Source organism: Sciurus vulgaris, assembly GCF_902686455.1.
Source record: "Sciurus vulgaris genome assembly, chromosome: 2".
Lineage (NCBI taxonomy): Eukaryota > Metazoa > Chordata > Mammalia > Rodentia > Sciuridae > Sciurus > Sciurus vulgaris.
In genome coordinates this window covers 166,030,867-166,045,288 of record NC_136462.1, presented here as the reverse complement: position 1 = coordinate 166,045,288, position 14,422 = coordinate 166,030,867, and the positions used below count along the sequence as shown (strand labels likewise).

The window sequence follows — 14,422 nt, the reverse complement described above, 5'->3', positions numbered from 1 at the left end:
TTTTGAACATACCTCAATTTTCCAATCCCATTCTTGTAGACCATGCTTCTTTTTCCCTTCTTTGCTCTCAGCAGGAGAACATCTGAGTATGGAGGGTGTGGAGCAGAAGACTCTGGGATCTGAGAAGAGAGTGTCAGTTCTGCATTCAGAGTCCATCCTGGTTCGGGAGAAGAAATAACGTCTTCTTAGTTATTTCTAGTGACTCTGCTCTTGTCTGTGTCACTCAGCGTATGGCAGGGTGGAATCAGTTGTTCCTGCAGACAGGGCCCCCATCAGGACTTCCCTGAATGGTGCTACGACTCCTTTCCAGTCTGTGGTCATGACCCTGGCCCAGACAGTTCTAAGATGGTTCTTCTTTCTCCACCACAATGATGCTTCTACACAATCCTTAACCATGATCCCAATTCTCTTCCCCTGCTTCGGAGGCATATAGCAACATCTGTGTCCCACCTGTGCCATATAAAAGCCACATACAGCTTGAGGACACCTCAAATCCTCCCTTGTGTTTTCATCATTGTGAAGTGTTTTTCTTCCAGGGTCCCAAATGGGAAATGGTTCTTGAAAGTGATATTAAATACATGTCCATCACCTATCTCCCTAAGTCTGTCTTGGCCATTACAGAAGCACTGTTGCCCATCTCTTTGTTGGAAATGGTCACAAGGGTGTAGAAGCCTAAGCATTTCATCTAGTGCTTCTAGAAAAGCAGCCCATCGCCCCAGTGTTCTTGGCCACGGGATACCTTACTGGATGAACTTAAGCTGCCACATTTCTAGGAATAAGAACCTCAGCAATGAATATGTTCCTCCTCCCGCCAACATCTCCCTTTCTCCCTATGTTTATTTTTGATGTTTAAAACAGTAACCATCAGGCTTCTCTCTCTCCCTGTCTTATCCCTCTGAGCTTTTCTTTTCCAACAGCATATTCATTTTCCCCTCCCTTAGTGGTCTTGGGTGGTAGGGGCATCTTATTTCTGTGGAAGAAAGTCTATGACCTCAGTCTGTAGAACAAGCCCTTACCCATTCAATTAAGACCTAAAGGAGTCTTAGAAAATCTGTTCTCTCATAATATAGCAGGACATTCAAAGTCTTGTTAAATAACAACAGCAACAACTTTACAACTCTTGTGATTCTCTTTGGATTTCTGCTTTAACAATCCTCACCTCTCCCCATCCTCCCGCTCCTCACCCCAACCTCACCTATCTGCCCAGATGATGGAAGCTCAGGTGGACTAAGGAGAAAGCTATTAGTCAGAAACAGAAAACAGAAAAAAACCACATTAACATATTTCAAAATATTAATTCCACATACACATATAAATGATTATAAATTACATAAAGAATAACTTCAGCACATTCCCCACCCCAATCTTTCTGCATTACTAAGAATTGTGCATTATAACTGAAGAACTCTGGCCAATTTCAGAAGCATTGCCTTAAGAAGAATGCAGTAAAAACAAAAAGATCAACAGACATTTATGTTTATACGATCCCAGTTTAAAGATTATTTTACTTAAATCATCTCATTTGGTCCTCACTAAATGAAGTTATGTATTATTGTCCTCATTTAGAGGCCTAAAGAGGTTAATCATTACCACCAGCAATAGTGGTGCAGTGAAATCAAAACAGAAACTTCCGCTTTAAAATGGATTTTTTTATGTGTGTAACTCTGAGAGTGAAAACTGAAATTCAGGCTTTGGGCTGAATTCCTGGTTTTGAGAATTATCTTAATGAACCCACCTTTATCATGAGATATAACTCAAATAGAAGCCCATTATTTTTTGAGAAACTCTGGACATTGGAAAAGTAATCTAAATTCAAATGCTTCAAAATGAGATGCTGAGGGTGTTGCTTTAAAAATGTGACCAGCATGGTGATGAACTGGTGCATCTCTGCACAGCTTAATAATCTGGAGTGATAATTTTCTTCCTGAGGCAGGAGCCTGCGACCGGACTTGCGTCTTTCCTTCTAGAGGACATTAGAACCAGACTCTTTGGGAAGTAAAAATATGGACCCCGGGAGCTTGGCAATATGCTAGGAGCTGCAGTACAAGGAGAAATCCAAAAGAATAGGCACCTTGATAAGTTTTAGGAAAATAAGAAGCTGGAATTGTGTTTTTAAGTTTCCCTTTTGTGCATTGGAATTTCCTTATGTTATCTTCAAGTATCGGCAAAGTTTCATTCATAATCTTTTGGAAGCTGTGCTTACATAAAGCATCCTTGTTCATAGCTTTTGGTGAAAGAGACCAGAGGGAATAATGACCAATAGAAAATGGATCTCAGGCCCCCAAAAGAGAGTGGGGGAGATCGAGCCCCAGTCTAGAACGTGAGGTACTGAGGACACAGGTGGACCGATAGAATGTTGCAGCACCTCCCAGCACCTCCCAGGAATTTCCTAGAAATTCCTGCTGGCATCAACAGAGGGCTCCTATCACAGACCACTGGACAGAAAAAGACAGGAGTCTCTCATACTGGAAATCGACTTGAAATAGTATAAGTCATACTTTTTGATAATTCTTACAGACATTTAATCAAAAATAAATTTAAACCCATAGTTACTATTGTCAAATATTATATCATAGATATACTGTAAAATACAATTAAAAACTATTATCATCATATTGTCCAAAAATTAAATGAATTGGTTTTTATTTCTTCCTTATGTCCTCGGGGTCACCATTCTTCCCACCTGTTGACCAGTCCAAGGAACAATTTCTTAGCGAAATGCCTATATCATGCTGAGCCACAAGATGTCAGCCTAAGATTAGTCAGTTTGAATTTTTTGGCCCTTGGAAAATTTTTTCCTCCCTTTCATGAACAAAAGAACTTTTGAGGACCTCAGGGTACTTGGGATCAGGAACAGAGACCACAGATGCCACTGACCTTGGGAACTCTTCAAGTGTGTTAGCAGCCATCTTTGATGGAGAAATGACAAAAGGTGACACTGGCTCCTTTCTGCCACATCACCAGAGGAAACTGCATTCCAAACATGGTGTAGGAATGTTACCAGGGTCCTTGCTCTTTCTCCTGCCCATCTGCCTTCTCTGCTAACTCCCTCTTCAGTTAGACTTTCAGACAGATGGGCCAGCCTGCATGCCTTAGGAGATGTGCTGCTGGGGATGAGATCCTTTCCTTTTTAAGAGCATCCCTAGTCTTTGTGAATGAATTTCTCCAAGCCCCCACTGGTTGCCATTACAAAAGAGAACACATCTTTAAAAGAACACTTGCTTCTCCAACCTGACACTCACACTTCCTGTGAATACTCCCACTTGTCTGGATTCTTCTAAAAGTCTGGGAAGGGGGTGGGGTGGCTTTCAGGGACATCAGGGATGGTGTGTTTTTTTTTTGTTGTTGTTGTTGTTGTTGTTTTTCTTGGCAAATCAGGGCAGGGCCTGAACCCAGCTGTTTGCAGTCCTTTCCAGAAGGTGGGTAATCAGGGGCCAAAGTATGAATGTCCTCCCCAACCTCTCTTAAATTTTACGTTGTTGGCAATTATTAAAGAGAATTTGAGTTGTGGAAACTGTGTGCAGGGCTAAAGTGTAAAACTCTAACATGTTTCAAATGCTTTGTTTCATCTAATTGTCAAAAGACAATGGAGTAATATTATCCTCACTTGATAAATTTTAAAAATTGAGCTCAGGAAGTCTTCACTAACTTGCTCATATTCTTATAACTAGTAAGTCAGAGAGAAGCACAGACCTGATTCCAGAGTCCTCCACTTACTCTTTCTGAAAAGCTAGTTTGAAATAATCTATGTGAAAATATGATCAAAAACTCCTCGGAAGAACATAAATCCCTTTGGCCAGGAGGCTATAACAGGCCATCCTAACACCCATCTCAAGCATGCACAGCTGCCATGTGTCTCTGGCCCATTGGCTAAGACTGCAGAATCAGAACTAGAAATAGTGGTAGCTATGAATGGTGACAAAGATCTGAGCATCCAGGATGATGCATTTGTCAATTTGACTAGAACCAGAAATAGAAGTGTGAAATAAATGCTCCCCTTCACCATCAATTGTCTTGATAGATTAGATAGATTAGATCATATTTAAAGGAAAATATGAGTAAAATAATATTTTATCTTTAGTAGTATTATTGGTCTCTCCCCCTCTCTTGTCTGTCCCTATTCATGGTCATATGAAGGTTCCCTTTTCTCAACCTATTAGATTCACCACTCCTTTTTTTTATAATAAATCTCTTATAATGTCTCCTACAACCCTGAAATAAAATTCAGAGCTCACATAACCTGTCTGACCACAAAGTCTTTAAAACCATCAATATTATTTAAAAACATAATACAAATTAAAAAGGCAAATTTCTAATATATCGATGTTATATTTCTAATATATCAATGTATGAATGCTCAAGCTTGATTAAGTAAAAGATGCTGTGAAAAGATTGAACCTACTCATGTGTCACACCTCCAAATACATATTGGTCCAGGTTTGTAGTAGTGAAGAGTCAATTAACATAATATTTTTGTTTAAATGGTGTTATTTTGTAAAATGGTAAAATAATCTGGATAAAATTCCAAACAGAACAAAGTAGAATCTTCCCTTGATAATTGACTCACTGATTGATTTGGAACTGGAAATTGAATTCAAGGGCACTTAACCACTGAGTTACTGTCCCAGCCTATTTTACTTTTTATTTTGAAACAGGTTCTCTCTTTGTTGCTTATAGCCTTGATGAATTGATGAGGCTGGCCTCGATCTTGCAATCCTGCCTCAGAAGCCTGAATTGCTAGGATTACAGGCATGTATCACCATTCCCAGCTTCATCTTCCCTTAATTTATAGTATGATTTATTTCTAGGATAGTTATGATTCATTTAAATTATGCAGAAAATGCCATCTATGTGTATGATATAAAGAATTAGATTCTAAGCCGTTTCTAAGCTTTCATTCTCAGGAAAACTCAGGGCCACTTGAAATCTTAAATGCACAGACTGAACTGGATGTCTGGCTTCATGGTTGTTGCATCAGTCTTCCTGATCAGTGAGACAACCAACATTGCCTTCACATGTTTCAGAACCCTATTGTAAGTAGTACTGTGCTTACTGCAAATTCAATGCTTAGGGAACAGGTGGGGAGGCCCCTCCAGTCAATCTTGGTTACCAATAGAATTCCTATCAATGTACCAGGCTATTCTGATTCCTGTATCCTGACATCTATGAAATTTCATGCCCTATATAGGGTCTGGGGAGCTTTGCTAAGATTGATAACTAATCCTAGGGTGCAGCTAGATTAGATAGAACTCATGAGAATCCTGAGGAAGTTCTTCCTACATCCTCCCATGGCAGAGCCACCCACAGAACGAAGGTTCCTTCTCCAGTCAAAGAATATTGCCTTTTTTTCCCTCCTCAAAGGCATTTTCCCTTCCCTATTGCACACATTCCATTTAAGCACTTCTATACCATTTCTTCAAAATAAATCCACAGTTCTCAGAGTGTGGTACAAAATCCCTCAGGATCCCAAGAGCTCTCAAAGAAAGTGAGGTCAAAACTATTGATATTATGATGCAAAGCAATTATTTGCCTATCTTGTTATTTTGAGAGTGTGCAATGGGATTTTGCAGAGGTTAATAACATGTGATATCAGAATAGAACAAATACTACCCAGGGAGGTGGTGTACACCTGTAATCCCAGTGACCGAGGAGTCCGAGGCAGGAGAATTGCAAGTTTGAGGCCAGACTCAGCAACTTAGTGGGGTCCTGAGCAACTTAGTAAGACCCTGTCTCAAAATAAATAATAAAGAATAGGACTGGAGTTGTGGTTCAATGATAAATCCCCTCTGGTTTCCTAGTACCCAAAGCAAAAAATTCCTAGTACCAAAAGCAAAAAAAAAAAAAAAAAAAAAAAAAAAAAAAAAAATGCAGAATATACCTTGGTGTTCTAATAAATCATTAAGAAAATTTGTAAAATGAACACAAAGCCATTAAAGAATAAAAACTCCTTGGGGTCCTTAATAATTTTCAATAGTGTCAAGGAGTCCTGAGACCCCAAACTTTCTTAGAAGACAAAAAAAAATGTTTCCTTTCAATAGCTACACAGATGCACAAGACCCTGAAGCTAAAAAAGAAAGAAAAGAGAAGAAAAGAAAAAGTAAAATTCAGAGCTGACTCCTTTCCTATAATGCTGTGAAGAGAGGGCCTGGCAGGGAGAAAAAACTGAGACAACCAGGACTCACACTAAAAACCTCAGTATGTATTCTTGGCAGAGATCATTATCAGATAACAAGCATGGCAAACCAAAGTGTAGGGCAGGGTGTGTATTTAATTTTCCACACCCAGATGAAATCCACTTAAAAAGAAGTGGCCACCATAGGTTAAAAAAAAAAAAAAAAAAAAAAAAAAAAAAACACAACACAAAAACAGTACTCTTAAGAGTTATTCAACAAATGGTATGCCTTGACTCCATGTACAAATAGAGAAACAACATGTATCCCATTTGTTTAAATAAAAAAAAAAAAGAGTTATTCAGAGCCCACTGTGAACGGGGAAGAAATAGGATGTTAACCTCATCTTCAAAAAATCTCTCAGACAGGAGGAGACCTACAGGCATACAACAAATGAACTACAATAAAAGGTACTATTTTGATTCATGCATATGTTGCACAATGATCAAGTCATAGTAATTAGCACATCTATCATCCTGTACTTTTTTCATATCTGTATGGTGAGTGTGTTCAAAATCCTCTCTTCTAGGTATTTTGCACAATTAATATGTATCAATAAAAAATGATACTATTTTAAGTGTCACAAAAATGGCAGAAGTGAAACATACTAAAACAAGGACAAAAATCCAATTCTAAAGGGGTTCTGAAGCTCCACTTCATGTTTGGGAGAGTGTGTGTCGCAGAAGGTTGCAACCTGAGCTGAGTCCTGTGAATGGGCAGGCTCTGGAACTAAGCGCCATGAAGAAGTTCTTTGGGGGGGGAGGCAGAAAGGGAGAATCACCCTGCAGGTTTGGGACACAGCCAGCTGTAGCTAGTTTGGCTGGAACATAGGGTGTGTGGAAATTTTATATTAGAGATTGGGAGATAAAATTTGAAATTTAAGAAAGACTAAGATCCCAGAGAATCTTCAGGTGAGCCAAGCAAGTTGAGTGTCATTTCACAAGAGTTGTGCCTTGGACCAGTAAGCCTGGTATTTGGTGAAGCATCAGAGTGGAAAATATAAAATTTAAAAAGTAAAAGGTAGAACACCAGGAAACTATTTAGTTATCACACCAGGAAACTATTTAGTTATCAAAAGATGCAAATATCAGCCAGGATATGGAACAACTAGAATCTATGTGTACTGCCAATAGGAATTTAAGTGGAACAATTACTTTTTAAGAGGTTTATTTATTTTTTATTTTTTTTATTTTTTTATTTTTTATTTTTTTTGGCAATTTCTTATAAAGTTTAACTTTACCTCATGACCCAGAAATTTCACCCCCAGGTACTCCAGTAATTTCACCCTTTGGTACTTGTCTAAGAGAGGTAAGAACATAGGTCTACAGAGACACTCATAAAGGAATTTTTTCAGCCACCATATTCAAAATATAGTAACAATGGAAACAACTCAAGTGTCTATGAGCAAAAATCTGGATAAACAAATTGTAGAGTAGTTGTAAAATAGAATATTATCCAACAAAAAAAAGAATAAAGGACTGATACAGACAATGACATGAATAAATCTCAATGCTCAGTAAGGGAACCAGATCCAAGAGACTACTGCTATGTGGTTCCAATTATTCCAAACAAAGTTAACCTAGGACAATGGAAACCAAATAGTTTCCATTTTTTCTAGTTGCTCAAATTATATATACAATGGTCGAAAAAATTCATCTATCTAAACATGTGATACCTGTGCATTTTTATGCTAATCACATCTCAGTTAAAAAAGTATAGATTGTTGAAAATGCAGCATTCACTCGCCCTTCCTGAATATAAAAAATGACTAATCGAAATACTCTTATTATGTGAAGAATCATCATAATTAAAGAAATAGCAGAAATTGTGACTGAACAGAAAGCCTAACGCTGAAGAATAAAACCAACAAAATTCATATGACTGCATGTCCCATGTGATCCTACAATATGTACAATCAGAAAAATGAGAAATTAAACTTCATTTATGTGTGATTTATCAAAATGCAGAAATACGTTCTACTATCATGTATAACTAATTAGAACAAATTAAAATATTAAAATATAAAAAATAAATAAAATTGATACTTAGATTTTTTTAAATTAATGATTTTGTAAAAGATGATGATTGCTATAAAATTAATAATTTAGTAATGATATTTTTATCAAATGCTACATTATATCAAAAATCCTGAAAAATCAATGGGAAAAGAAAATTCAGCAGTGTGTTTCAAGAAAACTAAGCTGGACACAGCGTCATATGCCTGTAATTCCAGTGGCTCAGGAGGCTAAAGCAGGAGGATGGCAAGTTCAACGCCAGCCTTAGCAACCTGTCAAGGACCTAAACAACTTTAGCAAGATCTTGTCTCAAAAATATAAAACAAAAAATAAAAAAAGGGCTAGGGATGTGGCTCAGTGGTTGGGTACCCCTGGATTCAATTCCTGGTACTGGAAAATAAAAAATAAAGAAATTAAAAGGGCATTATTTTAGTCTTGCTGATGCAAAAGGCCAATGTTAATCTCAAATGCCATATCTTTATAAATATTAATTATAGTCTTAAGGAAATTTTTTTCAGTTATGTTCATGATTTATTAATTGGCTTTAAAAATAAAAACTGATTTTATTGCATTTATTTCTCATGCTAGGAAGTAATGTAGTGCTTACTGAAGTGTGTCCTTCTATCTCTTGGGTAGATAAAGTTCAGATTTTAAAAGGCAGCATGTGACTTTATGCTATTAGCTTAGGAAGTAAAATTAAAATTACTATTCTTCATCTCTCACCCACATAAACTCTAAATGTATACTTAAAGGTACCTGTAAGGGTGTTCAGAAATTGTATTTCATGTTCAAAACCAAGATAAAGATCTATGGAAGCTGTCATTCTAGTGACTTGCTTTGGGGAGTAAAAGGAAGTAGTATAGTTGAAAGTCCATTTGAGAAGGAAAATATAACTTTGCACCATGTATAACTCATGTACCTCTCTATATAAAGTAAGCTCAGCTGTAACCAGGAAGTGTGTTTTCCAGTGATAAGCAGGTGATAGTTCTATGCAGGAATTGGATACTATGTAGAGTTGACTGAGTGGCAAGGGTCACATGCTACGCAAATCCTTCAGATACACTAACAATCTGTATCTCCCCAGTTCCCATTGTAGATATGTGTCACTTCTCTGAACATCTGCTACCTGAAGAGGCTAGAACTTGGTTGCTGAAAATAAATCCAGTGACTTAAGAGGCAAGTAAATTAATAAATTAGAGCAAATCCCTGCAAAGAACTATTAGGCAGTTGATAAGCAGGGTTAATTAGACACATATTGACAATGTATGTCATTTATGACATACTAAATGAGAAAAAAATCAAGTTTCAGAATAATGTGTACTATAATAATTCATTTTGGCAAAAATAAACCAAAAAGGGCAAAAGTACCAAAGCTTTGGAAAGAGCTGAAAAATGTCAAATGAGAAGAATTAATAACGTTATTTTGATTTAAATGGAAATACTTGACAAATCCATTCAAAATGAATATGGCAACAGCTATAAGGAAACAGCTTGGGAAATGCATGGACTATAAAAGGAAATTCATGAAAGATGAGTTAATATGATGCATGGTTGATGCATGGATGGGTGAATGGATGCGTGGATGGATGTATGGGTGGGTAGATGAGTGGATGGACTGATGGACAGAAGAGAAGAAATAATAGAAAGGGAAAGAATGAGAGGCAGGGAAATAATTATTCTTCAGAAATTTGAAGACTCTGCTTTGTTGTTTGTTTGCTTTGTCTTTTTGGTAGGTACAAGGGATTGAACTCAGGGGCACTTGACCACTGAGCCACATACCCAGCCCTATTTTGTATTTTATTTAGTTGCTTAGCACTTCACTTTTGCTGAGTCTGGCTTTGAACTTGCGCTCCTCCTGCCTCAGCCTCCTGAGCTGCTGAGATTACAGAAATGCAACACTGAGCCCAACTTTGAAGACCCTGTTTTGATTTTTTTTTTTTTTTTAGCATCTGGTGTTTCCAATGATAATTCTACTGCCAAAAGTATCCTGTCTTCTCTTTATCTTTAGTATTGTTGTAATTAGGATGTAGAGGTGAATCCTCATATTTAAAGAATTCTCTTTACTTTGGACTCTGAAAAATATCCTCATATTGCTTCTTAGATCATTTAGATGCCTCTGTTTCCTCTATTCCATCTTTTCTGACAATACTACTTGCTGCCAATAAGATCTCCTGGATAGATTCTCTGTGTCTCTTGCTATTTTTCTAAAACGTTTTGCTTCCTCTTCTTAGCAACTTACATTTTGGGAATTTATTCCTTTTTCTTTCTCTTTTTTAATTAAAAGGATTCTGTCATGAACTTTGTTTCTTTTCACAGCATCCTGTTCTTGTTTTATGAATACTGTATCTTCCTAAAGTGTCATGTTTCTTTAAGTTTTCTTCTGTGCCTTGAACTATCTATGTGCATGTGTTAACCTAAAAAAGTTTAGAGAACAGGGATTGAAGTTGTAGTTAGAGAACAAGAGATGTCTACAGATTTCTGGAAGACAGTGAAAAGAATGGACGGTTGAGTTAGAGGGAAAGAAGGAAAGCTATTTCTTAGAATGCATACCAAGAAAAGTATGTAGAAGAAACCAATTGCCCTGGTGGAAATGGATTGAAATTCTAGCACTGCCACTTATTACCTAGATGTCTCTAGCTATTTTACTCAATTTCAAACTTTTACCACTACTAAAAGATCAAATATACATGACCCAATTTAAGACACTGAAAATTACCAATATTTAGAAACTTCCCTGTATGCTTCTTTCAGATCACATCCCTCTCTCCCACTAGATCTTTAACTTCCTTGTTTTTTTTTTCCTTCCAGTTTTTAGTTTTACCATCTATCTTTGACTATATTATTTATATGGTTTATACTATTTTATAAATATATACAATATAAATTACAAGTGCATATAACATAATTTTGCTTGGTTTTCAACTTACAATGAATTGCATGACTATTTTTCCATTTGCTGATTCAGTCTACCCTTATAAAAATGAGGTCATTTTCAGTTTGGGGCCATTATGAGTCATAATGCTCTGAACACCATTTCATCCTACCATTTTACTGAGACTTAAAATGTTTGATAATAATTAGAATGTGGAGAAACTAGAATTTTCATGCATAGTTTGTTGGGGTGTAGTGGTATACCAATTTTGAAAACCCCTTTAGCATCATGAAGAGTGGAATGGTGTCTCATTTGGGGTTTCATTTTCATTTCTGTTATTACAAGGGAACTGCAGCATCCTTACATGTTTTCTGAGCCATCTTCATGTTCTCTTCTGTGAAAAGTTTTGCTTATGCCACTTGACCATTTATCTGCAAGACTGACATGGGTTTTTTCACTTATTAAAGAGTCTATCACTTTGCTAATGACTATCTTTATCCACTAACAGTAATATTTGTTAACCCTGTTATCTCCAAGTGGTCCACCATATTTCCCAGTTCCTTTGTAGTTAGATGGGACCTCATGTAGACAATTGTAGGCCAAGGTCTGTGAAGAGTCACTTTGAAATCAAAGCGTTCATGTGTGAAACCTGACTCTCTCACTCTTGCTTCTATGCCACGATAACCAAAAGGCCATAAAGTTCTTGAGGGTTCACAATTACAAGATGAGGAAGCCTCTGTTTTCCTGAATCCCTGAGTGATTCTAAGCACCAGAGTACATGTCCCACCCTCACCAACCCACCCAACCACTGGATTCATACTGTAAGTAAGAAGTGTGAGGGACAATTTGTTACTACAGCCTTGCCTGGACTAACCTAGCTTATGCTCGCTGTTTCAAGAATGAAATTTCCATGTAAGCATAAGTTGTTTTGAGCCATGTATTGTACTCTGCAGGATTATTTCTCTGTCCTGCCACAAATAGCATGCTTTATCAATTGGTATAATGTAATAATAAGTTCTTTACTTTTGATAGGGAAAGTCGTTATACCTTATTCTTTCTTCAGGAAAGTTTTTTCCATCCCCTCCCCCCTCCTTTATTTTGTTCTTTTATAAGAACATAATTTTATTAGAACAGAATATTAGAATTATCTTCTCAATGCCTAAAAACCCTATTGGGATATTGTTTGTAATTGCATTAAATTCTCAACTTGGTGGGAATTTATATCTTTATTCTATTGAACCATTTAAGAATATCATTTATCTCTCCATTTTACTTAGTTTATTTGGGGGTGGGGATGTTGGGGGATACCAGAGATTGAACTCAGGGGCACTCAGTCACTGAGCCACATCCCCAGCTTTTTGTATTTTATTTAGAGACAGTATCTCACTGAATTGCTTTAGTGCCTCACTTTTGCTGAGGCTGGCTTTGAACTTGAGATTCTCCTGCCTCAGCCTCATGAGCTGCTGGGATTACAGGCATGTGGCACCATGTCTGGCTAGATTTTTGTTTTAAAAAAGTTTTCAATGAGTTTTAATAAGTTTTCCACAAAGCATTTCTACATCCTTTATTTAATTAATCCCTAAATATTTTACATTTTCATATTTATTTTTTCTAAACAGTATCTGTTAAAATGTTTCATCTAATTGATCACTACTGGTTTATGGATATTCAATTAATTCTATTATTTCTATTAATATTTTCTATTTTAGATATTTAATATAGACAATCCTATTATTGATGAATGGTATCAATTGCATTTTATCCTTTCAGGTACCTTACTGATACTTCTGGTATAATCTTTTTTTTTTTTTTTTTCAGTAGTGGGATTGAACCCAGGAGCATTCTGTCACTGAGTTACATCCACAGCACCTACCCTGATTTTGTTGAGGCAGGTCTTCCTGGTTTCAAACTTGTGATCCTTCTGCATCGGTCTCCCAAGTCACTTAAATTACAGGTGGGCTCTAGTTCAAAACTGAAAAGAAATTATAACCACAGGCATCTTTTCTTACTCTTAAATATACAGGAAATGTTTTCATCTTTGTCATCTTTAAGTATTTTACTTGATGTACATTTTTATAGAGGCTCTTTATCAGATTGAGGAAGTTCCCTTCCATTTCTAGTTTGCTGATTGTGTCTGTTTTGCATATTGTCTTCATGAATAGGTGGTGAATATTGTCAGAAGACTTTTCTGCTTACATGTAGATAATCAGATATTTTTTCTCCTATAATCTACTAATGAGATGACTCATACTGATGAGTTTTCTAACATTAAACTGAAATAAACACAGGCAATGATAAATGTCATCAATTTTGCACTTCTTAAATTTAGTTTAATATTTAGTTGAGGGGTTTTTCATTTATGCTGTAATTTCTTATAATGTTTTTGTCAGTATCTGGTATCAAGGTTACTATAGTTTTATCAATGAGAAATACAGCATTTCCTATTTTACTATACTTTGGAATAGAATGTTTAATAGTAGAAACGTTTATGAAAAATGGCTATGAGAATTTACTATAAATTTGGGGCTGCTTCTTTATGGTTGGAGACTGCTTCTTTATGGTTTGAGTATAAATATAAATACTTTGAAATTTCTAGTTAAATCCAAGTTTTCCTTTGACTTTGAGACAGCTTTGATTACTTGGACCTGCTTGGAAATTATTCATCTCAGTTGTTTTCAAATTAATTACCATATATTATCTTATATTCTATGTCTGTCCAGTTCTTTTGCTATCTGCTACTTTTCATTACTGGCATTTCCTTTCCTTCTGTTTTGTGAAGTTAGAAAACTGAGTTACTTACTCACTTTTACTTGAAATTTTAGCTGTGGGAAATTTTTTTTCTTCTTCTCCTTCTCCTCCTCCTCCTCCTCTTCCTCCTCCTCCTCCTCCTCTTCCTCCTCCTCCTCCTCCTTCCTCTTTTTTTTTTTTTTTAAACCAAGGATTGAACCCAGGCACACTTTACCACTGAGCCACATCCCCAGACCTTTCTATATTTTATTTTGATACAGGGTCTTCTTAAGTTGCTTCGGGTCTCGCCAAATTGCTGAGGCTTTGAACTTGCTAACCTCCTGTCTCAGCCTCCTGGGCTGCTGGGATTATAGGCATACACTGCCATACCCAGTATTTGGGAATGTCTGAATGTGAGTTCAAATTTGAGGTTTCACAAAACAAGCATTTTTGTCTGCCAGGTGCCCAAAGGCATTACCAAATCAACAGCACCTGAATTAAGTGATCTGGTTGAAATTTTTCCAGATGCAAGGCAATCTGAATCTGAACTAAAATTCATGTGAGAACTGCTTTACCATTACACTTTTTTAGAGGAGATTCCCCCCATTCAGCACCTAGGTCAAAAAAGATCTTTCACT

At 36.6% G+C, this 14,422-nt stretch overlaps 1 long non-coding RNA gene across 1 annotated transcript; it reads right to left on the bottom strand.

Moving 5' to 3' along the window:
* Positions 1-201: 201 nt before the first annotated feature.
* LOC306654685 lies at positions 202-13,966 on the bottom strand. Its single transcript, XR_013762026.1, has 4 exons — positions 13,858-13,966; positions 12,931-13,029; positions 1,196-1,239; positions 202-254 (listed from the first exon to the last, which is right to left on the bottom strand). It is a non-coding gene; the product is annotated as an uncharacterized lncRNA (long non-coding RNA).
* Positions 13,967-14,422: the final 456 nt, after the last annotated feature.